A 17,535-nucleotide genomic window follows, 5' to 3' on the forward strand; every position below is an offset into this window, starting at 1 on the left:
TTTTTTTTATCAAACATTATTTTTAGAAATGATTTTTGTTACTGTAAAAATCTTTGTCAATTATATCACAAATAAGACTGTTGGAGTTGTCATGGCATGCAGCTAAAAATTGAGGAGGAAAGTAGAAGCTAGTGAACTTGTCAGCTCTACATTAAAGACTAAAATTGGTGAAATGTTTTTGTTGAGATAGATAACAAACCATACCAGTTCCACATAAAGCCCAGGAAAGTGACAGCTACGCCATACACGTTGCTAAATAGTTTGAAAGAGATTTGCGATGTGCCGATTCCATCGCCCATGGTTTATAAACTGATACACAAATACGTTTTTCAATTTCAATTATAAAAAATTAATCTAACCAATAGAATGTTATGTATATGGAGGATACAACACAACAATTACCTAATGCTAACTCTGCAAATACCACAGCTGGGTGACTTGAAAAGCCATATTCATTTGATCACTAATATAATAACTCTTTGTAAAAATGGTCATCTTTAATTTACAATCTGTAGAAACTATGAGAATAGAAAGGTTCAGAACTTTTGTGAAACATCACAGAACATTTGAAAAGATATATGGCAAATAGAAATCAACTCTGGATGGTTTTCAGAGATAGATGGGAGGGGTTGAGGGTAGCTGAAGGGTGGGACAAAAAAAAATGGATTACTAGTGTAATATGTACTGTGTCTGTAAAATGTATATAGTATGTATAAGCTGGAAGTAGAAGCCTAAGTGTTGTTGTCCATTAGTTTACTCCAATTAGGGGAGGAGTGGTAGGGTTAGGGGAAAATAATAAAGAAAGAAAACATTTTTAAAAAAATAAGAAAAAAAAAATAAATATATATATATATATATAGGGGATTGGAAATACAGACAATTACATTGATAGAAACCACAATTTATCTGCAATTTTAAAGCTGACTACCCCCCCCCCCCCCCCCCCAAAAAAAATGGTAAAATAAAAAGTAGTAGTAGTTTAAAGGATCATTTGTGCACTGCATATTAATGTTATAAAACATTCTATTTAGGGAAGTACAGCTCAGCACATACACTGCGCAGGCCCCACCAGTTTGACACACATACACACAAACGACTAGATTTATAGACACACTTTTGAGAAACTGCTCATGGAGAGAGAGAAAAAGCGAGAGAGAAGGAGAGAGAGGTCTGTATCTCTACAGTTGGTCCAATCACTAACTTCCATAAATAAAACAGGGACGGAAATAGAAGCAGAGCCGTGATAGGATGTTTGATTTATCCAAAAGGAACAGGGCCAGCTTCTTGACTCTTAACTGACCGAACCCAGCAGACGGCTAGGCTCTGTTTGTGTTATTTCTCTAGTGGCCACTGGGTGGCACACCCTCTGACTGAGATGGGTGAAGCCAGAGCACCTCCTTTAGTGACTGACTGTGCCTGCTCTGAGCTGCAGCTGGGTTGCCATGGCAACCTCTGTCAGCTGGGTCGATAGAGAGCACTCCTCCTCTTCCTTAGCTGGCTTGCGCTCACTCACACACACACACAACCATAGGCAATGAAACAATCACAAACAAACCCACACGTCTACAATAGCCTAGATCAGAATAAAATGTAAATAAAAGACACACTCGCGAGTACACACACATCTCTTGCCCTGCACCACACTCTCCTACTCAACCTCGGGAGGAATGCAAGTATGTCAAAATTCAGTCCAACAATATGAGAAAAGAAGCCATAACAGCTGGGCCTAGCTGACTGGGGAGAGAAGTCATAAACTAGCCAAAGAATCACAGTGTACATCACACACATGGTCTTCAGATTTTATCTGGCTACAAACATCTGCACATGGACAAACAATGACCAGAAGATATGTAGTGAATGATGAAGGTAAACTAGAGAAGGAATGAACTGACGATGACCAAGTGGTAGAGAAGAAGGACGGGCCTACTCTATCTTCCATTTTAGATGAATTACCAGCAGTGAATTTCAAACACAGATTCAACCAAAAAGACCAGGGAGGTTTTCCAATACCTTGCAGGGCACCTATTGGTAGATGGGTAAAAAAAATAAAAAAATAAACCTGACATTGAATATCACTTTGAAGTTATTAATTACACTTTGGATGGTGTATCAATACACAGAGTCACTACAAAGATACAGGTGTCCCTCCTAACTAGGTTGCCGGAGAGGGAGGAAAACGCTCAGGGATTTCACCATGAGGCCAATAGTGACTTTAAAACAGTTAGAGTTTAATTGCTGGGATTGGAGAACACTGAGGATGGATCAACAACATTGTAGTTACACCACATTACTAAATAATTTACAGAGTGAAAAGAAGCTATATAGTATAGTTGCCATTTGGGGCCTATATACAGAAGTTGCCGTACACATTAGTCAAACCAGAGTCAAATATACAGTGCCTTGCGAAAGTATTCGGCCCCCTTGAACTTTGCGACCTTTTGCCACATTTCAGGCTTCAAACATAAAGATATAAAACTGTATTTTTTTGTGAAGAATCAACAACAAGTGGGACACAATCATGAAGTGGAACGACATTTATTGGATATTTCAAACTTTTTTAACAAATCAAAAACTGAAAAATTGGGCGTGCAAAATTATTCAGCCCCTTTACTTTCAGTGCAGCAAACTCTCTCCAGAAGTTCAGTGAGGATCTCTGAATGATCCAATGTTGACCTAAATGACTAATGATGATAAATACAATCCACTTGTGTGTAATCAAGTCTCCGTATAAATGCACCTGCACTGTGATAGTCTCAGAGGTCCGTTAAAAGCGCAGAGAGCATCATGAAGAACAAGGAACACACCAGGCAGGTCCGAGATACTGTTGTGAAGAAGTTTAAAGCCGGATTTGGATACAAAAAGATTTCCCAAGCTTTAAACATCCCAAGGAGCACTGTGCAAGCGATAATATTGAAATGGAAGGAGTATCAAACCACTGCAAATCTACCAAGACCTGGCCGCCCCTCTAAACTTTCAGCTCATACAAGGAGAAGACTGATCAGAGATGCAGCCAAGAGGCCCATGATCACTCTGGATGAACTGCAGAGATCTACAGCTGAGGTGGGAGACTCTGTCCATAGGACAACAATCAGTTGTATATTGCACAAATCTGGCCTTTATGGAAGAGTGGCAAGAAGAAAGCCATTTCTTAAAGATATCCATAAAAAGTGTCGTTTAAAGTTTGCCACAAGCCACCTGGGAGACACACCAAACATGTGGAAGAAGGTGCTCTGGTCAGATGAAACCAAAATTGAACTTTTTGGCAACAATGCAAAACGTTATGTTTGGCGTAAAAGCAACACAGCTCATCACCCTGAACACACCATCCCCACTGTCAAACATGGTGGTGGCAGCATCATGGTTTGGGCCTGCTTTTCTTCAGCAGGGACAGGGAAGATGGTTAAAATTGATGGGAAGATGGATGGAGCCAAATACAGGACCATTCTGGAAGAAAACCTGATGGAGTCTGCAAAAGACCTGAGACTGGGACGGAGATTTGTCTTCCAACAAGACAATGATCCAAAACATAAAGCAAAATCTACAATGGAATGGTTCAAAAATAAACATATCCAGGTGTTAGAATGGCCAAGTCAAAGTCCAGACCTGAATCCAATCGAGAATCTGTGGAAAGAACTGAAAACTGCTGTTCACAAATGCTCTCCATCCAACCTCACTGAGCTCGAGCTGTTTTGCAAGGAGGAATGGGAAAAAATTTCAGTCTCTCGATGTGCAAAACTGATAGAGACATACCCCAAGCGACTTACAGCTGTAATCGCAGCAAAAGGTGGCGCTACAAAGTATTAACTTAAGGGGGCTGAATAATTTTGCACGCACAATTTTTCAGTTTTTGATTTGTTAAAAAAGTTTGAAATATCCAATAAATGTCGTTCCACTTCATGATTGTGTCCCACTTGTTGTTGATTCTTCACAAAAAAATACAGTTTTATATATTTTTGTTTGAAGCCTGAAATGTGGCAAAAGGTCGCAAAGTTCAAGGGGGCCGAATACTTTCGCAAGGCACTGTATATATGTATATAATCCTAAAGCGCAGCATATCTTCTGAGCATGCAGTAGGTGTGTGTGTGTGTGTGTGTGTGTGTGTGTGTGTGTGTGTGTGTGTGTGTTTGCCTGTGCTATATGACTATAGAAAATGCTCTGTGTATGTAGCTTGTGTGGGGCCGTCCCCTCCACTTTCCTAAAACAGCTAGCTTTCAAGTCTCCTTCACACACCACACACACACACACACCCTGTCGCACTCCTGAGTGACAGAGGAGGGGGTGGAAGGCACTGGGGGCTCCCCATCACTGATGAGGCTTCACACAAGGATGAGCAGACTGAGCACACACACCTCAAAAGGCCTACCGATCCCTCTTCACGACCATCACAAATGTGCGTGTGCCTGTGCTGCTATAATCAGAGACGGTGTCACAATGAGATCCTCTCAAGGCCTTCTGCCCGTGAACAGAAGAAGGTTCCTTGAACAGTAGGGTTGGAGTGTTTGGCAGGACTGTGTGAGTGCACAAGCCAAGCTATGTGTATGTGCACGTCTCTCGGTCTGAGTGTAGGTGTGTGTGTGTTTATGCTAGTGTGTGCACTGCAGACCACCTCATATGTGTAAGTAATACAGTCTTTGTGTCTGTTAATCTGCCCAAACACCATGGAATACTATCTAGTATGTGTGCAGACCACCTCGGTGGCATAGTCCCTCCCTCCCTCCTCTCTCTCTCTCCTTCTGTGGCTGACCTTCCTTTGTTTAGAGCCTATTGGTGGGTTTCTCCCTTTGATTTGGCCATGCAGCCATGTGACCCTGTAGCCAGTTTGTGCTCGGCAGCACCGAGTGGCTAAAAATAGCTCCAGCTTGCCCCGGCTCCACGGCTCGTTTACATAAGCTCTGAGGAAGGGGGAGGAGAGACCCCGTGGAGAAGAGGGGAGAAGGGGATGAGGGAGGACAGGAGCATTGTACAGAAGTCCACAGGCGCTGGCTGGGGCCTAAAATGCAGCCCTGCTGCTCTGCCCTTCTCTTCCTTCCTTAAGATCTCCCTCTTTTTCACTCTCTCCAGTCTTCTCTTTGTACTCGTGGGCTGGGGCCTGGTGCACGCACACGTACAGACTGACACAGAAACACACACACAAACACTCTAGATGAAGACACCCTGCTGCCTGTGCCTCTGTACCTTGTGCTAGCTAGCGCTATAGGGAGGTGCTCTACTTGACCTCATTTAACATAGCTGCTTTGAAACAGGAGGCATTACCTAGGCCTAGATTCAATCAGATCAAGCTTTCACCGGCGATAGCAGACACCCGCATAGCGGATGTTGTGGCTGTGTCGGAGGTGGTGTTGGAGCCGACAAATCAAAGAGCAGCTACTCCTGATCATTGTCACAGCCACACCCGTCCCACTTGCGTTAGAAGTTCAGAACGAGAAAGTATAGGCTATATATTGTAGACATAATTATGCTCAAATGTAATATTAATTCAACAAAACAATGAGAATTTCTATCATCCTAATCAAGGTATAGATTACATCTCACATTCCAGTTTTCAAACTTGTAAAGAACGCTGCATGGGATTTCTGTTAATGCGACTGCGTACAGCCAATGGCAATTTCCGCTTTAGATATAATGCCGGGAGCCACTTGTGGATTTCTCAGCTCTAACTCAGTTCCTCCTCAGACACCTCCAAAACCAGCGCTATGCGGATGTTGGCTAAAGCTGATCTTATTGAATCGAGCCCCTAGTCTGTCCTTATGGTGATATGTTCCTCTGCTGCTAAGCACAACAAATCACACACCACAGATGTGTCAAAGTACCAAATCAACCAAACTACAGGTGTAGGATCTTAATTTGATCACTTTTGTTGCAGATGAGCATCGTGATTAACATAAAATCACTAAAAACCCACACTAACAGTATTGCACTTTTCATGTAGCCTAATTTTTGGCCAGCTAATATCCTAACCACTGATCAAGCAACATTATGAACTAAAATGTTCAAATCCTGTTGCTTCAGGATTATTTTGCTGTGGCAATATTGGTCAAATGAAGGTCTTACACCTGTAGCTTGTATCGTGCCGGAGTAACGTCTGTAGTCCTAAACTGTCATAAGTTGATACAGTAAGCATTCACTTGTGAAAAAAGGATCCATATCAGGGGATATCTTTACATTACATGTTTTTGATATTCTAGAAAATACAGACCATTTCCAAATGCATATTTAGAGTTTTGTGGATTTGCACCCTATCCTTACAAATTATGAATCCAGATGCGTCTTATACATGTACTGTACCTTTCGAAATTGTTACATTCTAAAATGTTTTAATTGATTAAATTGAGATTTTTATGTCACTGGCCTACACACAATAGCCCATAATGTCAAAGTGATGTTTTTCAAAAGTTTAACTAATTAATTAAAAATTAAAAGCTTACAATGTCTCGAGTCAATAAGTATTCAACTTTACTTTTTATATGGCAAGCCTAAATAAGTTCAGGAGTAAAAAATGTGCTTAACAAGTCACATGGACTCGGTGTGCAATAAAAGTGTTCAACAGGATTTTTAAACGACTACCTCATCTCTGTACCTCACACATACAATTATCTGTAAGATCAAGCAGTGAACTTCAAACACAGATTCAACCAAAAAGACCAGGGAGGTTTTCCAATACCTTGCAGGGCACCTATTGGTAGATGGGGGAAAAAAACAACCTGGCATTGAATATCCCTTTGAGCATGGTGAAGTTATTAATTACACTTTGGATGGTGTGTCAATACACCCAGTCATTACAAAGATACAGGTGTCCTTCCTAACTCAGTTGCCGGAGAGGAAGGAAAACGCTCAAGGATTTCATCCCGAGGCCAATGGTGACTTTAAAACAATTACATAGTTTTCTCCAATCACAGCAATTAAACTGAGGATGGATCAACAACATTGTAGTTACTCCACAATACTAAAGAATTGACAGAGTGAAAAGAAGGATGCTTGTACAGAAAAATATTCCAAAACATGCATCCTGTTTGCAACAAGGCACTAACGTAATACTGCAAAAAACATGGCAAAGCAAAAGTGTTGTATTGGATTTGCACCAAACATATTACAGAGTACCACTCTACATATTTTCAAGCATAGTGGTGGCTGCATCATGTTATGTGTATGCTTGTAATCGTTAAGGACTGGGGAGTTAAGGATAAAAAATAAATCCTTGTTCAGTCTGCTTTCCACCTGACACTGGAAGATTAAGTCACCTTTCAGCAGGACAATAACCTAAAACACAATGCCAAATCTACACTGGAGTTGCTTACCAAGAAGACAGGGAATGTTCCTGAGTAGGCGAGTTACAGTTTCACTCAAAATCTGCTTGAAAAGCTATGGTAAGACCTAAAAAATGGCTGTCTAGCAACGCTCAACAACCAATTTTTTAAATAATATTGTGCAAATACTGTGCAATCCAGGTTTGCAAAGCTCTTACAGACTTACCCAGAAAGACACAGCTGAAATTGCTGCTGCTGGTGATTCTAACATGTATTGACTCAGGGATGTGAATACTTATGTAAATGAAATATTTCTGTATTTCATATTAAAACACAGTTGCAAAAATGTCTAAAAACATGTTTTCACTGTCAGTATTGTGTGTAGATGTCAACAAAACATATATTTAATCCATTTTGAATTCAGGCTGTAAATAAGTCAAGGGGAATGAATACTTTCTGAAGGCACTGTATGATATTGGGATTACTCAGAATATTACACATGGACATTTCCTATGGCCGGATATTGACTCATTCCATATCCTGAGATATGTGACATCCTATTTTCTCTCTTCATGTTGACAAAAACTGACTGTATACATCACATATGTTTTCTCAGCACATTCAAGATATGAAGCTATTTTGATTTCAGATATGCTTCTCTTGGCTGAGGTCCATATCCGGATCTTGATAGGATTTTCGATATGCTGAAAATAAGGATAATTTCTGAGTTTTCAGCACATACTCAATAATTTGTCAAAAATAAAATCCATATTTATTATTCACAAATCATTTTTGGATTCCGTCTGGATATCATACATGGTATGGCTGGATATTGACTCATTAGATATCCTGAGATAGAGAACATACAATGTCCAGATAGGCCTATATGAGGAATGACACTGACACCTAGCCTACACAGTATATTTTCTCAGCACATACAAGATCTTGATATGCTAAATAGGGACAATTTCTGATGCTCATGAGTTGAGCACATACCCAATAATTGAACCAATATTAAATCCATAGAATTGTTTTTGTTACTCAAATTTCACATTAATACACATTAGACATGGCAAAATTAATAGAATTGCAACAAAAAAAAAATGCTTTAAAACTGCTAAATTCTCTCCACCAACAAGAGGGGTGGGAACAGTTTGTCATGAACAGTATTATCATGACATATGGTCATTTTCATGTATTTAACTGTATATCCAATATGTGGCCTATGCAGGAGTCAGTACCACCCAGCTGTTGCAAGCACCATGGTCCAATCAGAATTAAACATAACAACTGCAACTCAATGGTCTTTAAAACAAGTCAGGCAGTCTGCCATTTTGCAAATGCTTTTATCTAAAGTGACTTACAGTCATGTGTACATACACTTCTTGCGTATGGGTGGTCCCAGGAATCGAACCCACTATCCTGGCATTTCACACCCCCGGTGTGTAGGCTACATACTTGTGTGAGTGCCACCTCTTTGTATAATCTGGAAGAAGTCCAGTGCAACGGCAGAACCACATGAACAGTATGGTAGAACAATGACATAGTGTGATTGAATTCAACTGTACTGAGTAATTGGGCTGCATTGCACATGCTAGGGAGCCCTTGTATCACGGCTGGCCCGCTCATTAGGCAGGATTAGGTGGCCATCTATGGTGGCAGATTGACACATTTTCTGGGCTAAACTGACCAAGATGCACCTCAAACAACACATAAAAAAATAAAAAAAATTCTGCCAATGACAATTTCTCTCAAGCAGTGGCATGTGGGCTTTTTAGGTGAGCGCTGATGCCGCCCTTTGATAAGCTGTGCCCACTTTGTCAAAGACAGGGGGGGGAAATGATTTAGCTTGTCTATTCCCAGTGCGTCCTTCCAGGGTGCTGTTGGAGAGATGCATCTTTTTATTTAACTAGGCAAGTCAGTTAAGAATACGTTCTTATTTACAATGACAGCCTACCCCCGGCCAAACCCTAACCCGGGCGACACTGGGCCAATTGCGCCCTGCCCTATGGGACTCCCAATCACGGCCAGTTGTGATACAGCCTGGAATCTAACCAGGGTCTGTAGTGACGCCTCTAGCACTGCGACGCTGCGCCAACATTCCGCCAAAAATGATAATCAAACATAAATCATGTAGCAGATCTAGGATATGGTAGAAAGAGTATGTAACCTTTTCTGTAGCCTACAGGCTGGAGATACATTGTATGAATTACGCTTTTTACATCATGCAGGTTTCTCTGATCAAATAGCCTAACCTTAAATGGCGCTCAATCAAATTTAAAAATGTGCTGTCATGTTAACAAACATATCCTAAAAACAGGACAGGTCAAAGTTGAATGGACAATCAACTTTTGTCCAGACGTTTCACCTCTGTCATGATCAGTGGTTTTAAGTTTGTATCTGTACATTTTTTGACAAGCTGATCATAGTGAAAAAGAAAATACACTTGCATTTCCCGCTGTGTAAACACATTGCATGTGCTCGCGAAAACTCCTGATAACGTTAGGTAGATGATATTCAGAGCTTATTTAGCCAAATTGATTAGTCACAGGAATCAGGATTAATAAAGTCAATTCAATGGCCAGTTTTAAAAACGGTGGGCCTACCACATGGATGGGCATTCATAAAATGATATTGCGGTCCAACGTGGTAGGCTACACCCCAGTAAGCACGAGCCGACGTCTTTTTTTGGTCTTGTCTGGAAGTCGTTTTTTGGTGTTTTACAACCGGTAGGCTTACCACATACAGTAGATATATGGGCATTCCTAAAATTCAATTTCAGGCAACACTGTAGGTTACACCTCAGTAAGCACGGGCCGATGCCTTGGACATATTTTTTTGGTGCAGCTCAGGACCGGCCTTGATATCCACACCCACTGATATTTGTTTTTGGTCCGTTTATGTTTGGTTCAGATTTTGTCCGGTCTAGACCGGCCTTGATTTGGTCCAATCATAGATGTCTATAAACAACTTATTTTCAACTTTCATTTAAAACCAAAATTGTCCAGGAAATACGTATTTTTTAACATCCGTTTAAGATGCCTTTTCAACGTACTGTAAAATGTGTTTTTTAACATTCGTTTAAGATGCCTTTTCAACGTACTGTAAAATGTGTTTTTTAACATCCGTTTAAGATGCCTTTTCAACGTACTGTAAAATGTGTTTTTTAACATCCGTTTAAGATGCCTTTTCAACGTACTGTAAAATGTGTTTTTTAACATCCGTTTAAGATGCCTTTTCAACGTACTGTAAAATGTGTTTTTTAACATCCATTTAAGATGCCTTTTCAACGTACTGTAAAATGTGTTTTTTAACATCCGTTTAAGATGCCTTTTCAACGTACTGTAAAATGTGTATTTTAACATCCGTTTAAGATGCCTTTTCAACGTACTGTAAAATGTGTTTTTAACATCCGTTTAAGATGCCTTTTCAACGTACTGTAAAATGTGTTTTTTAACATCCGTTTAAGATGCCTTTTCAACGTACTGTAAAATGTGTATTTAAAAATGTGTATTTAACATCCGTTTAAGATGCCTTTTCAACGTACTGTAAAATGTGTATTTAACATCCGTTTAAGATGCCTTTTCAACGTACTGTAAAATGTGTTTTTTAACATCCGTTTAAGATGCCTTTTCAACGTACTGTAAAATGTATTTTTAACATCCGTTTAAGATGCCTTTTCAACGTACTGTAAAATGTGTATTTAACATCCGTTTAAGATGCCTTTTCAACGTACTGTAAAATGTGTATTTAACATCCGTTTAAGATGCCTTTTCAACGTACTGTAAAATGTGTTTTTTAACATCCGTTTAAGATGCCTTTTCAACGTACTGTAAAATGTGTATTTAACATCCGTTTAAGATGCCTTTTCAACGTACTGTAAAATGTGTATTTAACATCCGTTTAAGATGCCTTTTCAACGTACTGTAAAATGTATTTTTAACATCCGTTTAAGATGCCTTTTCAACGTACTGTAAAATGTGTTTTTTAACATCCGTTTAAGATGCCTTTTCAACGTACTGTAAAATGTGTTTTTTAACATCCGTTTAAGATGCCTTTTCAACGTACTGTAAAATGTATTTTTAACATCCGTTTAAGATGCCTTTTCAACGTACTGTAAAATGTGTATTTAACATCCGTTTAAGATGCCTTTTCAACGTACTGTAAAATTTATTTTTAACATCCGTTTAAGATGCCTTTTCAACGTACTGTAAAATTTATTTTTAACATCCGTTTAAGATGCCTTTTCAACGTACTGTAAAATGTGTTTTTTAACATCCGTTTAAGATGCCTTTTCAACGTACTGTAAAATGTGTATTTTAACATCCGTTTAAGATGCCTTTTCAACGTACTGTAAAATGTGTATTTTAACATCCGTTTAAGATGCCTTTTCAACGTACTGTAAAATGTATTTTTTAACATCCGTTTAAGATGCCTTTTCAACGTACTGTAAAATGTATTTTTTAACATCCGTTTAAGATGCCTTTTCAACGTACTGTAAAATGTGTATTTAACATCCGTTTAAGATGCCTTTTCAACGTACTGTAAAATGTGTTTTTTAACATCCGTTTAAGATGCCTTTTCAACGTACTGTAAAATGTGTTTTTTAACATCCGTTTAAGATGCCTTTTCAACGTACTGTAAAATGTATTTTTAACATCCGTTTAAGATGCCTTTTCAACGTACTGTAAAATGTGTATTTAACATCCGTTTAAGATGCCTTTTCAACGTACTGTAAAATGTGTTTTTTAACATCCGTTTAAGATGCCTTTTCAACGTACTGTAAAATGTGTTTTTTAACATCCGTTTAAGATGCCTTTTCAACGTACTGTAAAATGTGTATTTAACATCCGTTTAAGATGCCTTTTCAACGTACTGTAAAATGTGTATTTAACATCCGTTTAAGATGCCTTTTCAACGTACTGTAAAATGTATTTTTAACATCCGTTTAAGATGCCTTTTCAACGTACTGTAAAATGTGTATTTAACATCTGTTTAAGATGCCTTTTCAACGTACTGTAAAATGTGTATTTTAACATCCGTTTAAGATGCCTTTTCAACGTACTGTAAAATGTATTTTTAACATCCGTTTAAGATGCCTTTTCAACGTACTGTAAAATGTATTTTTAACATCCGTTTAAGATGCCTTTTCAACGTACTGTAAAATGTGTTTTTTAACATCCGTTTAAGATGCCTTTTCAACGTACTGTAAAATGTGTATTTTAACATCCGTTTAAGATGCCTTTTCAACGTACTGTAAAATGTGTTTTTTAACATCTGTTTAAGATGCCTTTTCAACGTACTGTAAAATGTATTTTTAACATCCGTTTAAGATGCCTTTTCAACGTACTGTAAAATGTGTATTTTAACATCCGTTTAAGATGCCTTTTCAACATACTGTAAAATGTGTTTTTAACATCCGTTTAAGATGCCTTTTCAACGTACTGTAAAATGTGTATTTTAACATCCGTTTAAGATGCCTTTTCAACGTACTGTAAAATGTGTTTTTAACATCCGTTTAAGATGCCTTTTCAACGTACTGTAAAATGTATTTTTAACATCCGTTTAAGATGCCTTTTCAACGTACTGTAAAATGTGTTTTTTAACATCCGTTTAAGATGCCTTTTCAACGTACTGTAAAATGTGTATTTTAACATCCGTTTAAGATGCCTTTTCAACGTACTGTAAAATGTGTATTTTTAAAAAAAAAATAGGGAAAATACCTTTAATTCAGAACTGAAATTGAACCCAACTTCAACGCCTGTAAAATACGTATTTTTAACGCCTGGGACTTACTGGGACTATTCCGGCCCTGCCTTGTACGGCAAATATTTGCATAGGAAACCTGATATTCCTGAGTTCATTGAGAAAACAAGCAATCGCACCCACTTCAACAAAATAAATATTTGATCTGAAGTTGAAATCTCAAGACTGTGTTTTGATATTTTTCTTTTGTACAATGTAGGCTATACGTGTTTACCCAAAGTTCATACCAAACTCCCTGGATTACCAGAATTAAGGGTGAAATACAGCTGAGACAGAAACCTTAACTCAACTAAAGGCCTTATACCAAGCTGGTTTAGGCAAGGAAAAACAAACTAGATTAACTAGGCTAGCCGGGAGAGCGAGCGACAGCGAGAGAGGACAGAAAGAAAGCGAGAGAGGACAGAAAGTGAGAGAGGACAGAAAGAAAGCGAGAGAGGACAGAAAGAAAGAGACAGCGAGCGAGAGCGTGCGTGAGCGAGCGTTTGTGTATGCACAATGCTCTCCCCAGCTAGGAACAGAACAGGCCAGTCAGAACAGGATTCCTATTGTGCTCCCACAGGACTATATTAAGGCCTTATCAGCCTGCAACATCAGTGTCCTCTGCTTGCTACTGCCCACTGAGCACACAAACCAGGATATGCAGCTAGCGCTCACAGCTTTAGCGTGCTAGGCTAACGCTAACGTTTATCGTGCTAACGCTAAAGTTTTTTAGGTGGCGATGCTGTTGCTATTGTGGCGATGGTAGCTATTAAATACATAGCTACTTGAGCATCAGTGACATACTCGAGGGGAGTTGCTGTGTAGCTTTGAGAGTACACCATACGGTTGCTATGTGTAAATTTGTAGACATGTTGTTGTGGAAATTATGTTTTTATTTAGGAAAAACAAGGTTCAGACACACATGACATTTTCACATTATCATGGAGACTTCTCTCACACCAATCCATAGATCAGCAATAGTCCATGAGCAAGTCCAGTTATGAAACACAGCCCTCAGGGCCACCCCACCAAGTCCATGCATAGAATGTACATAGTTGCCACCACTAATTAACAGTGTGAATATGCAAGATGTCTACAATGAAAAGTAAAAGAGCACAGTAAAAGTTGAAAGCATAAAACAAAAAGTTAAGAAGTTCAGTGAGTGTCAGGAATTCAATGTGTCATAAAGCACAAAAGTCTTAATAATTCTGCATATGCCAATTCTTATTTCTTTGTCTTACATTAACTATTGTGCTAGGTTGTTTTTATGCAAATTCAAACCTGAAGTCAGACGGGGTCCATTTCGACGAGCTTAAATCTCAGAGTTTTGTATATTAGGCTAAAGTAATCGACTAGCCTGAAGCTAACATTACCAGAGAGTAAGAGGACCCTCTGTGTACTTGTGCTGCTATGATATCAGTCACTGAAATATACAGCAAGCTAATGGATAAACTCAAATGGTACACAAACGACAGTGTGTCTAGATGCTAGCCTTCAAGCTACGGTACAGTATGCTCACAAATTACATAGTAATATCAGTTGTTTGGTCGTTTTGTAAATGGCATTTAGGTCACTGTAGTTTCAATGCAGTGTGATACGCCTACAAAGTGACCGTTTTCTGGGATTGATATAGTAGGAAGTAAAGTAAATACGTAACACAATTGTTACTAAACAAGACACTTCCCAACATGTTGAGTCAATCTCCTGACAACACTCCAATGGATAAACAAAGTGGAATGAAACAAACTAGCCATTCCATGACATTTATGGGCTTTCAAAGGCACACAACGATGCATCAATGCACGGCCCAACGGCTTCGAACTGTACAACAGAACAGAACATTGAAATCAATTTAAATGAAACAGAAAACGGATCTCCCCCACCTCCCAAAAAAACCCTAGATGCACTATGTACAGTCTAAATGTACAATGTACAGTCGGTATTGATTGGCTTATAGGATTGTGGAATGTCAATATGGGCCTCCTCTTTGACACAAGCACTTGGATCTGCCGACTTTCTAAATGATTATGGGCAGATAGACGTTTAAATTGGGGTTGAGAGATAGCAGCGGCTAACTGAAAAAAATATAAATAAACTGATGTGATATTGCTAAATCTACCTTTAAAGCGAAACAAAGTGAGCGGACTAGAAGAAACACGCTATCATGCTAGCTACGGCTAAATGGACAGGAACAGGAAGTTGAAATGCCAGCTTGTGCTAACTTAGCGCTAACCATCAGTTATGGGCCCTCACAGATGGCAGTTTCCTCCTCCTAGCCCAATGGGTGTCAATGGAAACGAGATAGCCGGTGAGCAGTTGAACATGGATACAGTGGAGCTACTGTGCGTCATGGCATTGAGCGATATGTGCGTGCGCACACACAGACACACACTCAGCCAGAGCAAACACTCAGATGGGTGTGTGTCTGCCTTCAGTAAGCCTCAGCATAATGGGTGACTTCCTGGGAGAGGAACAACAAGGGGGTCTGACGTCACATATTTCACTCCACTCGACACAACCCGCTGCCATGTACAGAATGACTGGAGATTAGAAGGAGGACAACTTGTTTGTATTTCATTTGCCAGGGGTATAATACACTGCTTCACAGCAAAGAGGGGAGCACAAACAGAAACTAGACCGTGGTAAGCCAAGTGGCGTCCGTAGCGCTTTTCCTAACCAAAGGAGTGCTTCTCATTCAAGCACATCATCGACAACAACATGTATGTTGCATAATATGTATGTTGCATAATGGGCTGTACCGTCGCCTATGGAAATGGTATGGTTATTAATGAGGGTCAAATAAACACCAAATAAGGGGTCGTGTTCTGCGAAGTGCACACAAAAAAAGTGTATACACATATAGTACCAGTCAAATGTTTGGACGCACCTACCTACTCATTAAAGGGTTTCTTTATTGTTAATATTTTCTACATTGTAGAATAATAGTAAAGACATCAAAACTATGAAATAACACAACCAAAAAAAATTTAAACCAAAATATATTTTATATTTTGATTATTCGAAAGCAGCCACCCTTTGCCTTGATGATAGCTTTGCACACTCTTGGCAGTCTCTCAACCAGCTTCACATAGAATGCTTTTCCAACAGTCTTGAAGGAGTTCCCACACATGCTGAGCACTTGTTGGCTGCTTTTCCTTCAATCTGCAGTCCAACTCATCCCAAACCATCTCAATTGGGTTGAGGTTGGGTGATTGTGAAGGCCAGGTCATCTGATGCAGCACTTTATCGCTCTCATTCTTGGTCAAATCGCCCTTACACAGCATGGCCGTGTGTGTTGGGGCATTGTCCTGTTGAAAAACAAATTATAGTCCCACTAAGCGCAAACCAGATGGGATGGCATATCGCTGCATAATGCTGTAGTGGTTTCTTTGCAGCAATTCGACCATGAGGCCTGATTCATGCAGTCTCCTCTGAACAGTTGATGTTGTGATGTGTCTGCTACTTCAACTCTGTGGAGCATTTATTTGGGCTGCAATTTCTGAGGCTGGTAACTCTAATGAACTTATCTTCTGCAGCAGAGGTAACTCTGGGTCTTCCTTTCCTGTGGCGGTCCTCATGAGAACCAGTTTCATCATAGCGCTTGATGGTTTATGTGACTGCACTTGTAGAAACTTTCAAAGTTCTTGAAATGTTCCAGATTAAGACATGAAGGTCAGTCAAAGTAATGATGGACTGTTGTTTCTCTTTACTTATTTGAACTGTTTTTGTCATAATATGGACTTGGTCTTTTACCAAATAGGGCCATCTTCTCACAACACAACTGATTGGCTCAAAAGTATTGGGAAGGAAAGAAATCCCACAAATTAATTTAAGGCACACCTGTTAATTGAAATGCATTCCAGGTGACTACCTCATGAAGCTGGTTGAGAGAATGCCAAGAGTGTGCAAAGCTGTCATCAAGGCAAAGGGTGGCTACTTTGAAGAATCTCAAAATCTATTTTGATTGGTTTACTACATGATTACTACATGATTCCATATGTGTTATTTCATAGTTTTGATGTCTTATTCTACAATGTAGAAAATAGTAAAATAAAGAAAAACCCTGAAATGAGTAAGTGTGTCCAAACTTTTGACTGGTAGTGTATACACACACGCGCTCAAACACACACACACACAGACACAAACGCCTAAAACATCAATCTCTATTAAATCTCTAAGGAGCACCTCCGAGGACTTGGGTGCTTATGTGAGGTCTAAAAGGACAAATCAAAATGCCGTGAGGGTCCAGGACACATGAGGAGAGTCAACGGAGACACGTCATTGGCTGAGAAAGCAACCAGGGCTGTGATTGGATGGAAACCACAGAACTCTTCTAGCGCTGTATGATCTTAATTGGATCAACATTGAGAACTTTCCCTTACTAAATATGTATCAACTCCTACAAAAAGATCCATCAATTATAATCCACATTTCCTGTTGCTGCAGGATTATTTTCCTGCTGAAGAAAACTAGCTCAAATTAAGTTACTACATCTTTCATTAAAGAGGATGCTTGAGTAACACTCATGCACACACACACAATGGAT

At 39.3% G+C, this 17,535-nt stretch overlaps 1 protein-coding gene across 2 annotated transcripts in view; it reads right to left on the bottom strand.

Moving 5' to 3' along the window:
- Positions 1 to 17,535, bottom strand: part of LOC139367037 (guanine nucleotide binding protein (G protein), alpha activating activity polypeptide, olfactory type) — a 75,702-nt gene that overhangs the window by 23,054 nt on the left and 35,113 nt on the right. The gene's annotated exons all lie outside the window — the stretch shown is intronic.

Source organism: Oncorhynchus clarkii, chromosome 15, assembly GCF_045791955.1.
Source record: "Oncorhynchus clarkii lewisi isolate Uvic-CL-2024 chromosome 15, UVic_Ocla_1.0, whole genome shotgun sequence".
NCBI lineage: Eukaryota > Metazoa > Chordata > Actinopteri > Salmoniformes > Salmonidae > Oncorhynchus > Oncorhynchus clarkii.